The sequence below is a fragment of the Natator depressus genome, chromosome 11 (assembly GCF_965152275.1).
Source record: "Natator depressus isolate rNatDep1 chromosome 11, rNatDep2.hap1, whole genome shotgun sequence".
In the NCBI taxonomy this organism is placed as follows: Eukaryota; Metazoa; Chordata; order Testudines; family Cheloniidae; genus Natator; species Natator depressus.
In genome coordinates this window covers 26,383,711-26,398,786 of record NC_134244.1, presented here as the reverse complement: position 1 = coordinate 26,398,786, position 15,076 = coordinate 26,383,711, and the positions used below count along the sequence as shown (strand labels likewise).

At 40.1% G+C, this 15,076-nt stretch overlaps 1 protein-coding gene across 1 annotated transcript in view; it reads right to left on the bottom strand.

Moving 5' to 3' along the window:
• Positions 1-1,107, bottom strand: part of LYPD6B (LY6/PLAUR domain containing 6B) — a 71,731-nt gene extending 70,624 nt beyond the window's left edge. The window contains exon 1 of the mRNA XM_074966813.1: positions 1,050-1,107. The gene's annotated coding sequence lies outside the window, so the exon portion shown is untranslated. The remainder of the gene's footprint in view (positions 1-1,049) is intronic.
• Between the last annotated feature and the right edge of the window lie 13,969 nt (positions 1,108-15,076).

Below are 15,076 nucleotides of genomic sequence, written 5' to 3'. Positions count from 1 at the left end.
CCTTGATAACTTTGTCCTCTAAGAAATAATTGTGGATTCATTGTAAGTGTGGATCATCTCATTATTTACATAAGGTCTTATGATATGTAGTGGCAAGGAGTTTTGCAGACTAATTATATATGGTGCAAAAAATTCCTTTTATCATCTTTAAATATATTGTCTTTCAGTTTTATTCTATTCTCTTATTTTTTATAATATGAGAAAAGGTAAACAGGAGAACCTGATTTACCTCTTCTCTACCATTCCATATTTTGTATTCTCATCTCTCCTCTCAACTAAACTATCTTGGTCTTCTCAATTTCTCCTCATACAGAAGTCTCTCCATGGCTCTAATCAATTTTGTCACCCATCTCTGGACATTTTCAATATCCTCCATATCTAATTTTGAGAAGGGGTCAGGTCTCTGAACATAATATTCCAGGTAAGAGTGAACCATCAATTTATATAACAGGACTATAGTATTTTCAGTGGAGGGGATCAAAAATAAGGGGTGTATGGGGAGAGTGAAAATGTTCACAGCATTTGATTTCCATTAAAACTTTGTTTTTGTCAACATTTTTCTGACCAGCTCTAATATTCAGTATGATTTTCTATCCCATTCTTGAGACATTCAAACCACTCTGATTTTTGAACAATACTGTGCACTGAGCTAGACACAATGCTGTGGGTTTTTTCTAAGAGAAGTTACAGTTAATTTGCTAAAAGTTAGGCTATTTGGTGTGCTAGACAAGTATGAAACCAGCCTTCTATTTTAAATTGTCCTTGGGCTAATTGAAGTGTTGTATTTCAAAGGGATGAGGAGCATATAATAAAAAAATCAAATCTCCTGAGAGGCAGTTCTTCAAGTCAGAAAACAATATCTTCATGGGTAGAGTACCAACGGCTTTTCTATAGAATGTATTTACCAAAGTTAAATCAAGATCCAGCAACATACAGTAGTGCTCAGCCTTTCAAAACAGTTTGCACATCTGATGCTTTGTTGACTCCATTACAGAAACTTAAACAGAAGGCTTTAATGCTTTCATCAAAAATCTCCTAAGATGACCTACCTCATTCAGCAATTTTTCTTCCTTAGATTTTATTTTTTGAGCATTGCATGCCTCCTTGAGAAAACTGATAATAGATTAATGGTTATGACCCTAAAATTCTTCAAACTTTTGTTTTTAATGAAATGAAGGTGGTTGTTGCTAGTTTCTGTGGGCTGGGAGCCAAATCGTATAACAGAAGTCTATGCTTCGCACATCCTTCTGAAGTTCAAAGTTAATGTGTAAAGTCCTGAAACAAAAAACATATGTCATGATTAAAAGAACATTCCAAAAGAAAGACTTTTTCCCCCAAGGGCTTGAAGCAAATGGTGTCAGGGAAATACTTCCCTCATGTCAGAGATATAACATGACGCTCCCGCACGCAGTTAATTCTTATTCATCAAATTAAATTCAGGCATTCATGAAGTACTTCAATCATAGAGACTTCATAAGGTAAAAAACAATAAATTGCTCCAGAGCATAATTCTTGCAACAGATTTATTCATATTACATCACAAGATCAAATCCGCACAGACACACCCCTGGAACCCCGACCTGGGATATTCTATCTACTACCCAAGATCCATAAACCTGGAAATCCTGGGTGCCCCATCATCTCAGGCATTGGCACCCTGACAGCAGGATTGTCTGGCTATGTAGACTCCCTCCTCAGGCCCTACGCTACCAGCACTCCCAGCTACCTTTGAGACACCACTGACTTCCTGAGGAAACTACAATCCATTGGTGATCTTCCTGATAACACCATCCTGGCCACTATGGATGTAGAAGCTCTCTACACCAACATTCCACACAAAGATGGACTACAAGCCATCAAGAACACTATCCCCGATAATGTCACGGCTAACCTGGTGGCTGAACTTTGTGACTTTGTCCTTACCCATAACTATTTTACATTTGGGGACAATGTATACCTTCAGATCAGCGGCACTGCTATGGGTACCTGCAGTATGCCAACATTTTTATGGCTGACTTAGAACAACGCTTCCTCAGCTCTCGTCCCCTAACGCCCCTACTCTACTTGCGCTATATTGATGACATCTTCATATCTGGACCCATGGAAAAGAAGCCCTTGAGGAATTCCACCATGATTTCAACAATTTCCATCCCACCATCAACCTCAGCCTGGTCCAGTCCACACAAGAGATCCACTTCCTGGACACTACGGTGCTAATAAACGATGGTCACATAAACACCACCCTATACCGGAAACCTACTGACCGCTATTCCTACCTACATGCCTCCAGCTTTCACCCTGACCACACCACACGATCCATTGTCAACAGCCAAGCTCTGCGATACAACCGCATTTGCTCCAACCCCTCAGACAGAGACAAACACCTACAAGATCTCTATCAAGCATTCTTACAACTACAATACGCACCTGCGGAAGTGAAGAAACAGATTGATAGAGCCAGAAGAGTTCCCAGAAGTCACCTACTACAGGACAGGCCTAACAAAGAAAATAACAGAACGCCACTAGCCCTCACCTTCAGCCCCCAACTAAAACCTCTCCAACGCATTATTAAGGATCTACAACCTATCCTGAAGGAGGACTCAACACTCTCACAAATCTTGGGAGACAGGCCAGTCCTTGCCTACAGACAGCTCCCCAACCTGAAGCAAATACTCACCAGCAACCACATACCACACAACAGAACCACTAACCCAGGAACCTATCCTTGCAACAAAGTCCGTTGCCAACTGTGCCCACATATCTATTCAGGGGACACCATCACAGTGCCTAATAACATCAGCCACACTATCAGAGGCTCGTTCACCTGCACATCTACCAATGTGATATATGCCATCATGTGCCAGCAATGCCCCTCTGCCATGTACATTGGGCAAACTGGACAGTCTCTATGTAAAAGAATAAATGGACACAAATCACATGTCAAGAATTACAACATTCATAAACCAGTCGGAGAACACTTTAATCTCTCTGGTCACGCGATTACAGACATGAAAGTTGCGATATTACAACAAAAAAACTTCAAAACCAGACTCCAGCGAGAGACTGTTGAATTGGAATTCATTTGCAAATTGGATACAATTAACTTAGGCTTGAATAGAGACTGGGAGTGGCTAAGTCATTATGCAAGGTAACCTATTTCCCCTTGTTTCTTCCTACCCCCTCCCCAGACGTTCTTGTTAAACCCTGGATTTGTGCTGGAAATGGCCCACCTTGATTATCATACACATTGTAAGGAGAGTGATCACTTTAGATAAGCTATTACCAACAGGAGAGTGGGTTTGTCTGTGTGTTGGGGGCGTGGTGAGAAAACCTGGATTTGTGCTGGAAATGGCCCAACTTGATTATCATACATTGTAAGGAGAGTGATCACTTTAGATAAGCTATTACCAGCAGGAGAGAAAACCTTTTGTAGTGGTAAACACCCATTTTTTCATGCTTTGTGTGTATAAAAAGATCTTCTGTACTTTCCACAGTATGCATCCGATGAAGTGAGCTGTAGCTCACGAAAGCTTATGCTCAAATAAATTGGTTAGTCTCTAAGGTGCCACAAGTACTCCTTTTCTTATCACAAGAGTTGTGCAACTTCCTTGAAATGTATCATAATATTTAAAAAGATACAGGCAGCCCCAATACTTTGGGGTTGGTTTTTTTCAAAGGTAGGGCACACCGTGCTGATGCATGGTTAGAGCAGGGGACTGGGAACTGAATTCCTGGACTCTGTTCCCAGCTCTACCACTGACATTCTGCGTGACCTTGGACAAATCACTTCACCAGGTCTGTGGCTCTGTCTCTACTCTTCTGCAAAAAGTTTTCCTACCCCAGAGGGTTGGTGTGGATAGTATGTCAACTCAGTAAATTCAGATACAACAAAAGTAACTTCACATAACGTTTAAACTTCCAAGTCTGTTCTGTTGTATCTCACCGTGTTTAACTGTTGAACTAGACATCACACAGATCTCAAGGTTGAAGTCTCCTTCAGGTTCAGCTATCAATTACTGTACAGAAGTGAAAACCCAGAGAACCTAGACTGACTTCAGTAGTGACCCCACCTACACACTGAAGCAAATAAGAGAAGAATCTGGCCCTCTGTATTTATATTGCATAGATCCCAATTTAGCAAAACATTTAAGCATGTGATTACATCTCATTTACTGCAAGTGGAACATAACCACATGAATACATGCTGTGCTGAATCAGGGCCATGAAGCTGTGCACCCTCTCCTCAGAGCCCAGACTAGATTTAGTTCAGCAATGCAGAACCCTATCTTACAGGTCCCAGGGGCCTTGTGCCAGCTTCCCTCTGTGGCCACTGACACACTGAATCCAGTTCTTAGGGTATTGTAGGCTCCCAAAAGCCTGATACAAATTCTAGTGAAAGCTATAAGGACTATGATTCCTGCTGATTCAGGGTAATATTCTGTAGAATTTCTCATTGTACAGTACAGCACCATTAGAAGCATTATCCCAAAAAGTCAGAAAACTCCTCTGAAGCATTTGGCACTGTTGGAGACAGGTTATTGGAGAAGATAGACCTTGTCCATGCTAATATGGCAGCTGCTAATGTTCAGAAGATATCTATAAGTTAAGACTGGAAATAAATAGAAGCCAGGACTAGTAGAAGGGTTTTGGATTTCTGGTCTACAGTGTACAACCACTCTCTCAGCTTGTGTCTGTCATTACAGATTAACCCTCTAAGCAGCCCTGTATGAACTTTTGTGTGGTGATAAAAGTGAGCTTTTAAAGTTTTCATCATTCCCACAAGCTTCATTTGATGCCTGCTGACAGTCCCATGTTAGAATAAGGCTGACTTTTTAGGTCTTCTGCATTTACAAAGCAATTTCTTCTCTCAAGGATGTGGTGTGTGGGAAGGTGCAGGGGATACATCACTTTTATTCCTGGTACCTCATCATTCTGCTGTCTGTGGCTATTTTTTTAAAAAGTTATACTGTTTATTTTGGGTTCCATTTTTCTTGCTTTTCAAGCACAAAATATAATGGTATGTATCATCATTGACCTCTCTTTCTGCAATGGTGTCTTGTACTCTTCCCTTGTCTTGATACCATCTTTTAAGGCTACCACAAGAATTTATTTTTCTAGAATAAGCCCAAGATATTAAAGTTGAAACAGACAAGGAAGAAAAATGCCAATTGTCTTATTAGTACCTTATTTTCACACTAAAAATAAGATTACAATGACACTGTCTGCGCCATGTCCAGAGTGAATGCACACGGCATTATTCAGAAATCTCACAAACAACAGAAAAGTGCCAAATGTTCATTCAGACGGTAATATTGCACTCCAGTATATACTGAAGGGTAAAATATCTTTAATAGTTGTCTTTCAAACTTCATGTTTCTCCTGTAACATCCCTGAAAACCATACTTGGAAAAAAGATCAGTGGAGCTCACTTGTTGAAAATACTGTGTGTTTTTAAAGATAAATACAATTGCTTTCTAAAAAAAACCTAAATATTTCCCATAGCCCATTTTTTTAAAGGGTAGAAACCCTGTGAGAAACTCTGCATCCTTAACTCCAGCGGAAGTCAACTGAAATTGATTGTAATCCGATCTTAAGGTTTTATACTGCTGCCCATCACCATAGTCTCCCACATAAAATCAATAACAATAGCAAAGTTCCTAGGGGATTTTCATGGAGTCACTGACCCTCCTCCCTTTATAGGGTCAAAGCTTTGCTTGCAGGTAAGAGTTTTTGTTTTTGTTTTTTGTGAGGTAGTTGGCAGGGGGTTGGGAAGAAACGGAGTATTTTAATTGTGAGCATCACTTAACAGCAGAAATTTCTTCTCAAAGAGGAAGGCATTCCAATGTTTCCTAAAGATAGTCAGACTCTTGATTTGCTTGGTCTCCTGTGGAAGACTGTTCCATAGCTGGATGTCCTCAACAGAGGATGCTTTGACCCCAGCTCTCACATGCCATGTGCTGGGCTTTGAAATATGCATTGTCCTAAAGGAGCACAACCATCATGGTGGTCCATAAATCAAAAGTTAGTCTTAGATGTAGTTGGGGCTTGATCCATTAACTGCTTTAAAAATTTGGACCAGGGTCTTAAACTGGCTTTGGGAGGAGGTCTGGGAGCCAGTGGAAAGACATGAGCACAGGCCTGATAGTGCTCACAGTGATCTGAGCCATAACTTCAGTTTTGCCTGGATTCAGCTTGAGACAGCTACTCCTCACCCAAGAGCCAGTATCTTGTAGGCATTCTGACATTTTAGCAGTAGCAGTGATTGCATCAGCTGAAAATGACATACAGAGTTGAGTGTCATTGACGCAGTGCTGGCAGCCAAGTCCATAGCATCTCACTATCTCTCCCAATGGTTTCATGTAGATATTGAAGAGAAACAGTGATTATATGATCCCTCTGCGACCCCAGAAGGGGAGAACCAATTACCCACCCCCACTCAGGGAGTTCTTCTGGAGAAGAACAATTGGAGCCATTATAGTGTTTCATCATCTACTCCTGCTAGGTCACGTAGGCATCTGACAGTACTCGACTACAAATAGTACTAAGGCTGCAAAGGAGTCCAGCCGTACTTGTCAGCCACCTGTCAGGAAACACTTAGCATCACACACACCTGGGACCTTGGACAGTTGTGCATGCATGCACATGGAAAGCATGGACTTTGGGACTTTTCTATTGCACACTCTTACGTTTCTGAACAATTAGAGCTTCATTAAACCAAAACCAAATTATTCTGTCCTAGCAAAGACACTACAGCTCAGTTAGATCTTAAAATTATTTCCAAGAACATACTCTGATGGGACAGCATCATTTTCTTTGCACAAAGTATCTTTGGAATTACACAACAGATGCTTTTACTGAAATACATTGCAAACAATTCAGGCTTCTGTAGCACTACATGAGACAATCTGGAACCAAAATCAATATAGAGAGTTATAAATACTATCGTTATGTCCAGCTATTGTCAGGCCAAGAGAGATGGCAGAAATGAATTGTGCCAGAAGTTTAATTTAATCCAAATTAAAGTTTGGATAGATTTCCTTAGGACCGTATATTGCCTGTACTCTATGAACATCACTCCCAATGCATGGAATTCCACTGCAGATTTAAACTAAAGTGTGGGCCTCAGAAAAAAATGATGTGTATTACAAGACTAAACTTGGTTTTCTGAGGGGCATCTATGTTTATCATCAGCTGGAATCAGACCCAAAATGTTTTGGATGATATGTACATATATCTTCTTACGCACATATATACACAGAGAGAGAAACCAGCCAGAAGCATGCAAGTAATACTGTAAAGATCATGGAAGTAACAATAATTTGTAGTTTTGACATGGTAGTAATTATTCAAGACCCCCAAGTCATGCTCTGAAATGTGATCTTAAGCTTTACTTTTTCTTGAATTGTTACATGCTGGTGAGATCAAAATGTAGAAAAACCACATTAGTAGGTGTTGTGGCACATATTTCTGAGGTGAAGAAAAAGATTGATGTGCTTTTTATGAAGTGTTTAGCATACCATTATAACTGCAGCCTCCAGGAACTGCCCTTGCACGTCGGATACATTATTGGCCATTACACTGCAGGAAACACATACGCAGCCAAAGCCACTTCTGTTAAAACTTGGGTTAAAAATTCAGGAAGTTTTCTGAATCACTGATCATTGCAATGACAGGTCAATATGTCTAGCAGAGAAAGATATTTGGGTGATTTGTCAACATTCAGGATGTGAAAGTGCATCCATGCACAACCTGCTGCTAAGTCATTATTAACCCTTTCATGGCAGAGGCATCCAGGCTGGGAAAGAGTTACGAAGTTCTTTATTTGAACCATTCCTATTGCAAAGCTGATTGCATTAGCCTCAGATGTCAGGGGAGATTTAAATATATGTACATCACCATCAAAACTGCCACCAGTCCTGAAATTTGCAGAATAGCTAGGATGGAGGTACATAAAACCTCTGAATATTTTTTCTTCCATGGGACAAAAAGATGGCAAATTTATCTGTGTCCAGAGCAGAACTTTAATTAGTCCACAGCTATAGCAGATTGTCAAAAAAAAAACAAAAAAACATGTGGTACTCTCTGTGGCTGGAAAAATCCCTAAATGACCACAGAGGGTTTAATGTAATAAATTTCATCAAATCTAAACCAGATACTGTTAGAAGCCAACAATATTTTATTGCGATTAATGATTGAACTCAGTCCCAAAGTGGGTTTGGAAGAAGTTGTTTAACAACTGCATCTGTGGTACAGAAAAAACAAGCTTTACTGGTGAATGTTTGTTCAACTATACTAAGGAGGATTTTGCTAGATGAGAATGACCACTTGACAAGGATTATAACTATTACCTGAGCCTCTCAAGGGATTCCCATGTCTCTTAGCTCCCTCTTCAAAGGGCACTAACTATATTTAGTTATATATATAGAACACATCTGTTTACATTGTGAGGATATTACACTTTTTTCCTGCAGTAGTAAAATGAGTAAAGTAAACATGAATCTTTCCCTGTAATTTTATTGCTCAGTTTATGTTTTTCCCTAACCCTTGGATAAGCTGCCCTTGCAGAAGGCAATCTTAGCTTCACACCTTTATTGTCAGTACTGCTGATGTCTAATACATGCCAAAACTCCACTTGGAATTTTTCCTTGGCATGTCAATTCTGGCACAAAATATGGTATGTTAGGGCAGGAGTTCCCAGACTTTTTTCCCCGAGGCCTACCTGTGCAACTGCAATAGGCACTGCAGCCCACTATTAACACTTCTTGAGGAAAACTATTAATTTGAATTATTACCTACATATAAATGTCACTGTAAATAAACAATGCACGTTTCCTTTTCATTTTAATGTAAACAATTGTAATGATAGAAATCCCAAGCAATATGCATTCAAAGAAATGCTGCAAGATCTTTGAAACCAAACAGTTTTAGTAAAACTACACTTTAAAAAAATGTTGAGAGCAAAATGTGGTGTTCAAATAGGGAAAACACAATTTTGTATAAAACAGATTAATAAGCAACACAGCGCGAACAAAATTGTTTTAAAAAAACACTATTTGTTAATTTTAAAACAAAATATTTGTCCAACTATGAACACTGTATTCTGTTTTCAATTTTTATAGTGTAAAATCTACATGTCTGTGCTGTTTAAGTAAAGGCCCAACCCTACTCTTTACAAATAAGAAAAAGTATCAAATACTGTAAATAAAAACCAAATTACTTACAGACCTGGAGTCTTCTTAATGAGATGAATGTGCCTGCTTCTCCTTGCACAGTTTTTCTAGGTGGGGACATATGTTAGTGAGGCTCAACCTGATCTCATCTTCAATTTTCATCCCCATTTACTCCAGCCCTTGAGTGCACACCCATATGCTTTCCCTATGTAGGCTCTGTCAGGCAGGGCAAGCGGATGGGGCCATGTACCCTGGAGCTGCGCTGAAGGGCTAGGGTCAGGAGGGGAGGGGAAAGGAAAGATGCAGCTTTTTGGGGAAGGAGCAATGCCCCTACATGCCCCCCCCAAAAAAAACAACCCTCTCCCAGCTTAATTGGAGAATGCAGCTGTGTCAATGGACCAACAGGGACTGCGTCGCAGCCCACCTTCGGGCTGTGGCCCACAGTTTGGGAACCCCTGCATTAGAGAAATAAAATGCAATCCAAGTGAGACTCATCAAGAGAGACCACAAAGAAAATTGTGTTCTAGGTGTGTCCAAACTTCACCCAAATGAAAGCCACAGTGACAGGTTTATAGGTGCTTCAAGCATGGGATAGTGTGGTTTTATCTCATATGAAGAAATTAAATAAAACTTGCCAGGAGCCAAAGGGCTGTACTGTGGACCCAATACTACAAGATGATGAGCACTCTCTTCTCCAAGTGAAGTCAGTAGTTGCGGATGCTCAAACCCATTGCAGGATCAGTCCCTTAATGTCATTAAACAACCCAGATTCCAGCTGACACCTTTAAAACAGAAATGAGGGGATAACTGCCATTAGTCCCAATGCAAAGTGCTTGTTGACAGTGGAATCAGTGCACGTCACTGTATGAGAGAAAGTGGCAAAGTGGTGGCAAATAGGGGATGTGCAACTCCTGCACAGAGCCCAACCCAGGGAAAGAACCCTGTATGGAAGGTGCAGGGGAGGAGGGGCCAGGACACAGATGGGCAAGGGGAGTGATGAAGATGGAGGACCCATGACTGCACTGATAGTCTCATTCTCCCCACATGTGTGGTCTGGGTAAAGACTGAAGGAGGCTATTTCAGCCATTGAGCTGAAATAACCTCTACAGAACAGCTCGGCAGGCATGGCATAGTCTGAGGGAACGTAACCCATGCATCTGTCTACCTGATCAAACTATTTTGGCTGAGTGCTGGGTAGTACATTTGCCCTTATGGTTGAAAAATATATGTACTGCAATCCCCGTACCATAAATGTGACTAGTAGCAAACAAAGGACCCAACCAGCATAACCCAAAAGCTTTACATCAACCATCACTTAACTGATAAGCCAATAGCAAACATCTTCAACTGTAACTACTAACTACTGTGCAAAGGTTGAGGTCACTGTTGTACTTAAGTACTTTCCATAAACTTAATACATGATAGCAAAGAAACAAAAAGTCAGGTTTCATTATTCACAGCTGTAGCCAAGGCAACCCATAGGCTGTGGCCATTTTCAGTCATATTTGTTTTAAAGGATTTCTGCAAGGCTTCATGTCATATCTTGCATATGACCAGACATGTGATTTACCATATTAGAAAAATTATTAACACTCCACTTACAGCAGAAGCCTCTGAAACAGAGAAGTAGCAGGACAAACAGGCATATATTGTAGGATTACTACAGGCAAACCATTAAGTATCTCTTCCTATTATTGTTCAACCATAAAGATTGCAACCATTTAATATGCTGATTAAATTCACTGCAACAACAACAAAAAAACCACTCTCAAAGCCAGGAACAGTCATTAAAAAAATAAACAAAACACAGAGAAATAAAATTTAATTGTGAATTTTATTATTGCTCCATTGCATTTTAACAGTCCCTGTAAAAAAAGGCCCATGACATCATCTAGAAGTGGTTAACCACAGACAAGGTTGCAAACATGGATTTTACTAATTAAAAGAGCATTCTATCAGTTAGACCCGGTCTCTTTTCTTATTTCTACACTTAGAGTTCATTTCCTCAGATCTGGCAGTGAACTGTACAGATTAAAATGTATCTTTCAGTTACATAACCTCTTTAATGTGGGTTTACATCAGTTTTAACATGGAATTCATTCAATATGGATCTAGCCAGGTTGATGACTACTTTCAAAATATCCCTCTGCAATTTAATCACTTAACTTCAACGCTGGCACTTACTTAAATATTCACACAGCCAAAAAATGTTTTTATATCTATGTAAAAGTAATTACGTCAAGACCAATATATTACACAAGTCATCCTTTCCACTTACTACTGATGAAGTGTTGTGTCTTAAACAATAGTAATTGAGTCTGGAGGAAAGTTTTAAAAACAACTGGCGTTAAACCACACATTAAGAGACAAATGCCTCTGAGCTTCCACTGAATTCCATCATCTAAACTCTCAAGTAGGGCATCAATAGACTCAGAAGGAACACACTAGAAGCATTCTCAGCATAAGAATTCTCATAACGGATCATTCCCTGAAAAGGAAAATGTATCTGTTGGGGTACCATTAAAAGCAACTTTATCAAGGCCCTAAAATTGAGACACCCCACAAAATGCATTTGCAGGAAAATTTCTAATGAAGTTTCTTGATAATGATTCACGAACAAAACTGGACTTTGAATGAAAAACGCATGTTAAATGTCAACATTTTTTATCTTCATTACAGAATCATAGTGTGCTCTCCAAACTCCCCTCCCCAAATATATTACGAAGATAACATAAACTGACTTATAACATTGAAAAATAAAAATGAAGGATTGCTAAATGGTAAAATTAAAAGCTTTGTTATATTTTAATTATGTGTATAGTGAATGAGTACAGATGAGGAGACACTTAGGCCAACACCTTGCTGGCAAGTGTGTGTTTTTGCCAATTCTTTGATATACATTACTGAGCTGCTTAAAATGTGGTTATTGCTGACAGAACAAAGGTAACATATTGTGCTGGAAGTTTTGAGATAGAAATATTCAAAGAACAAGAAAACCTTTTTCTGGGAAGACCCAGGGCAGAGACACAAAAACAATATGGCATTGAAACTGCAAAACCAGCAAAAACAAATGCAGAAGTTGGGTAATTGAAACTTGCAAATGCATAATGTACACGTTACCACAAACCCAAAAGGCTGGTGTGTTAAAAGCCAATTGGATAAAGGTTAAGTAATCTATAATATAGAAATGTATAAGAGATCAAACTGGAGAAACACCAGACCAGAAACTGAAGGAAAGACAAGACCAAGGAGTCAGAGAAGGCAATGATTTCCCTGAATGTGGTAACTTGGGCCCATTTACCAATTCCGTCTGGTCTGTTATTATTTGTCTGGCATAAATGTATGTCCAGACACTCTAAGTGGCAATAATTCTCTCTGAAATTGTATAAATAAAGGCAAAAATTGATTAAGCCTAAATTGGATGGTCTTGTGACTCAGTTTCCCGTTTTACTCCAATATGTCAATGAAAACTGTCAGTGTCCTGGTTTTCAGAGCCCCTAAAAAAAAATTATGTGCCAGGCATTGTAACCCCCTGTAGACTCTGGCTGCCTGCAGGAACCACCAGCCAAGCCTACAAAATTGACAGCAAGCTAAGTGGATATGAAATTCAGATGCCATCACTTGCCAGGCTGGTCATTTGTGCCAGCCTGCCATTCTTCTCAACAGTAATCAGGTTAACCAGCTGTGACTCTCTCAGTTTCAGGGCAATTCAAGCCCTTTGGTCAGCTTTACATTAAACATAGCCCCACCCCTCACCCAAGTTTCTGAAGACTGCTTCAGAGCTATTCCTAGCCACAATGTGTAGCTGCACAAGGAGGCAAGAGGAAAGCAGGGATTCCAGCCCCTCCCTCCAAGCTGTCAAAACCCTCCCTAGTCTGTACCTCGCAATTACTGACTCTCCACCATGCACTTGCCCAGACCCCAAACCCCTGTGAGATACTATCCTAGCTCTTTTACTTTGAAAAATCAGGTCACCCCAGCCAAAAGCCACCAATGATATTTCTAGTATAGTTCTGAAAGAAGTTGCCTCTTCCAAATTAACTCTTATGTGTACCACACGGACATCCCCTTAAGTATGTATGAATTCCCTAGGGGTGATCAAATTTTCAGGTGTTCAGCACCCCCAGTTGGCCAGATTTCTCAAGAGGGTCCTCCTACTTAGGCACATAAATTCATATTTTCAAAAGCGCTCAGCTCCTAGCTGCTCCCATTGTGACACTTTTAGGCACATTGTCAAAAGACATCTGCACCCAACATGCTGAGCTCCATTCAAAAATCTGGCCCACACTGTAGGCATGCAAGTGTTTTCTACTGGTCTAAGGATTTTGCAGAGTTCCTGTTTTGTTCTTATGTGATTTTGAAGTCTACGGCTGAAATCCTGGCCCCTTTCAAATCAATGGGAGTTTTATTATTGACTTTCGGGAGGAAGCGGGGGGAGGATTAATTTCATTAATGCAGCTAAAAATGAAATTCTTCTCTGGAAGGGAGGGTGACATTGCAATAGTTTGGAATTCAAACACAACGGCTACAGCCAAATAAAGGTGCAGCAGGACCGATCAATCCATTACTACTATTATATATGCAGCACTCAAAAATGTATTAGTCATTTTATTAAGCTGCTTTATTCTTAAATGCTAAAGAGAACCAGGAAGGATTTTAAAAAAATGACTTGCTTCCTTTGCTGAAGGTTTACTTAAGTTTTCTAGCCAATGGCTCCTTTATGGCTGTCATTCCATAGTGGTTACTCCTATTTGCTTTGCTTTTCCCAGGTGGGCCTCCCCAGTGCAAAGTAAAATGGAGAGTGGATAAGAATTGACAGGGTGTTTACACTGGTGCAGGTGCTATCACATGAAGTTTTGGCTGTTTTACACTGGTTGGACAGTTCTTGGATTCATTCCTTGCCAGGTAGTTAGTTGTCCAGGGCAACATGGAGATCTCTACCTTCCTTTCCCCCAGGAGCTGCTGTAAAGATGTCAACATGTATGTGACTTGTTTCCGCCACAACCTCAAATATGACACAAACCTGGAAGGAAAACTTTGAGTCTCTCAGTTTTAATTTAAATGTGCTATGTATCGTGACTAATACACACTATGCAATGCACTAAAAAGGACTTTAAAATGAGTCTCTTGCTCCCTAAAGACTGGTTAATCAATGAAATCACTTCTGGCTTTGAAGCTAGTGTAAATAGAGTGTGCCAGCTAGGAGTTTCCCTTCATTTCCTATTTATTCTTTCTGAGCTACCCCACTATGCCTACTGCATCTGGCTTTGTTTGGACTGGTGCAAACAATGCTTTCCTGCCAAACAACCCCTTATTTCTTAAATCATTAGGATGTTACTAGAGTCAGTGCTGGACAGTAAAAGGTGGGAAATCTACTCTGGCATTTACCAATGACTATCTCTGGGCAAACACATGAGTTGACAAACAGGGTCAGAATTTCAGACCCTGGTAGCACCCACAAATCTTGTGTTTACAGAACTTGCATTTGAACAAACAGCATTTGCACCAAAAAACAGGAGTCAATGCTACAGAACCCACCTAGCATGTGTAAATGCAGATTTAGCATACATGCAAAACTTGCATGCATGCGATTCAGTCTGAAAACATTAGCTTAGAACATGTTCCACCTAGTTAACATCAGCTGATTCTCTTCACCCAGTTGGGACGTACAAATCCTAAACTGGCTTTTGTCCCCTGCTATTGTCTCTAGCAACACCACTTCATATCCCTGGGGAGTCAGGTTTCAGAGCACTGGGGGCGAACGAGTAATTACAAATGGCAGGTGTCAATGAGGATGGATACTTTTTGGCTGAGCAGACTCAACTTGATTCATAACTTAAAATGACAACTAAACCAACATCTAAAGACCTTAGACCGCCATCTACTTGCCCCCCATTTCAGTACTT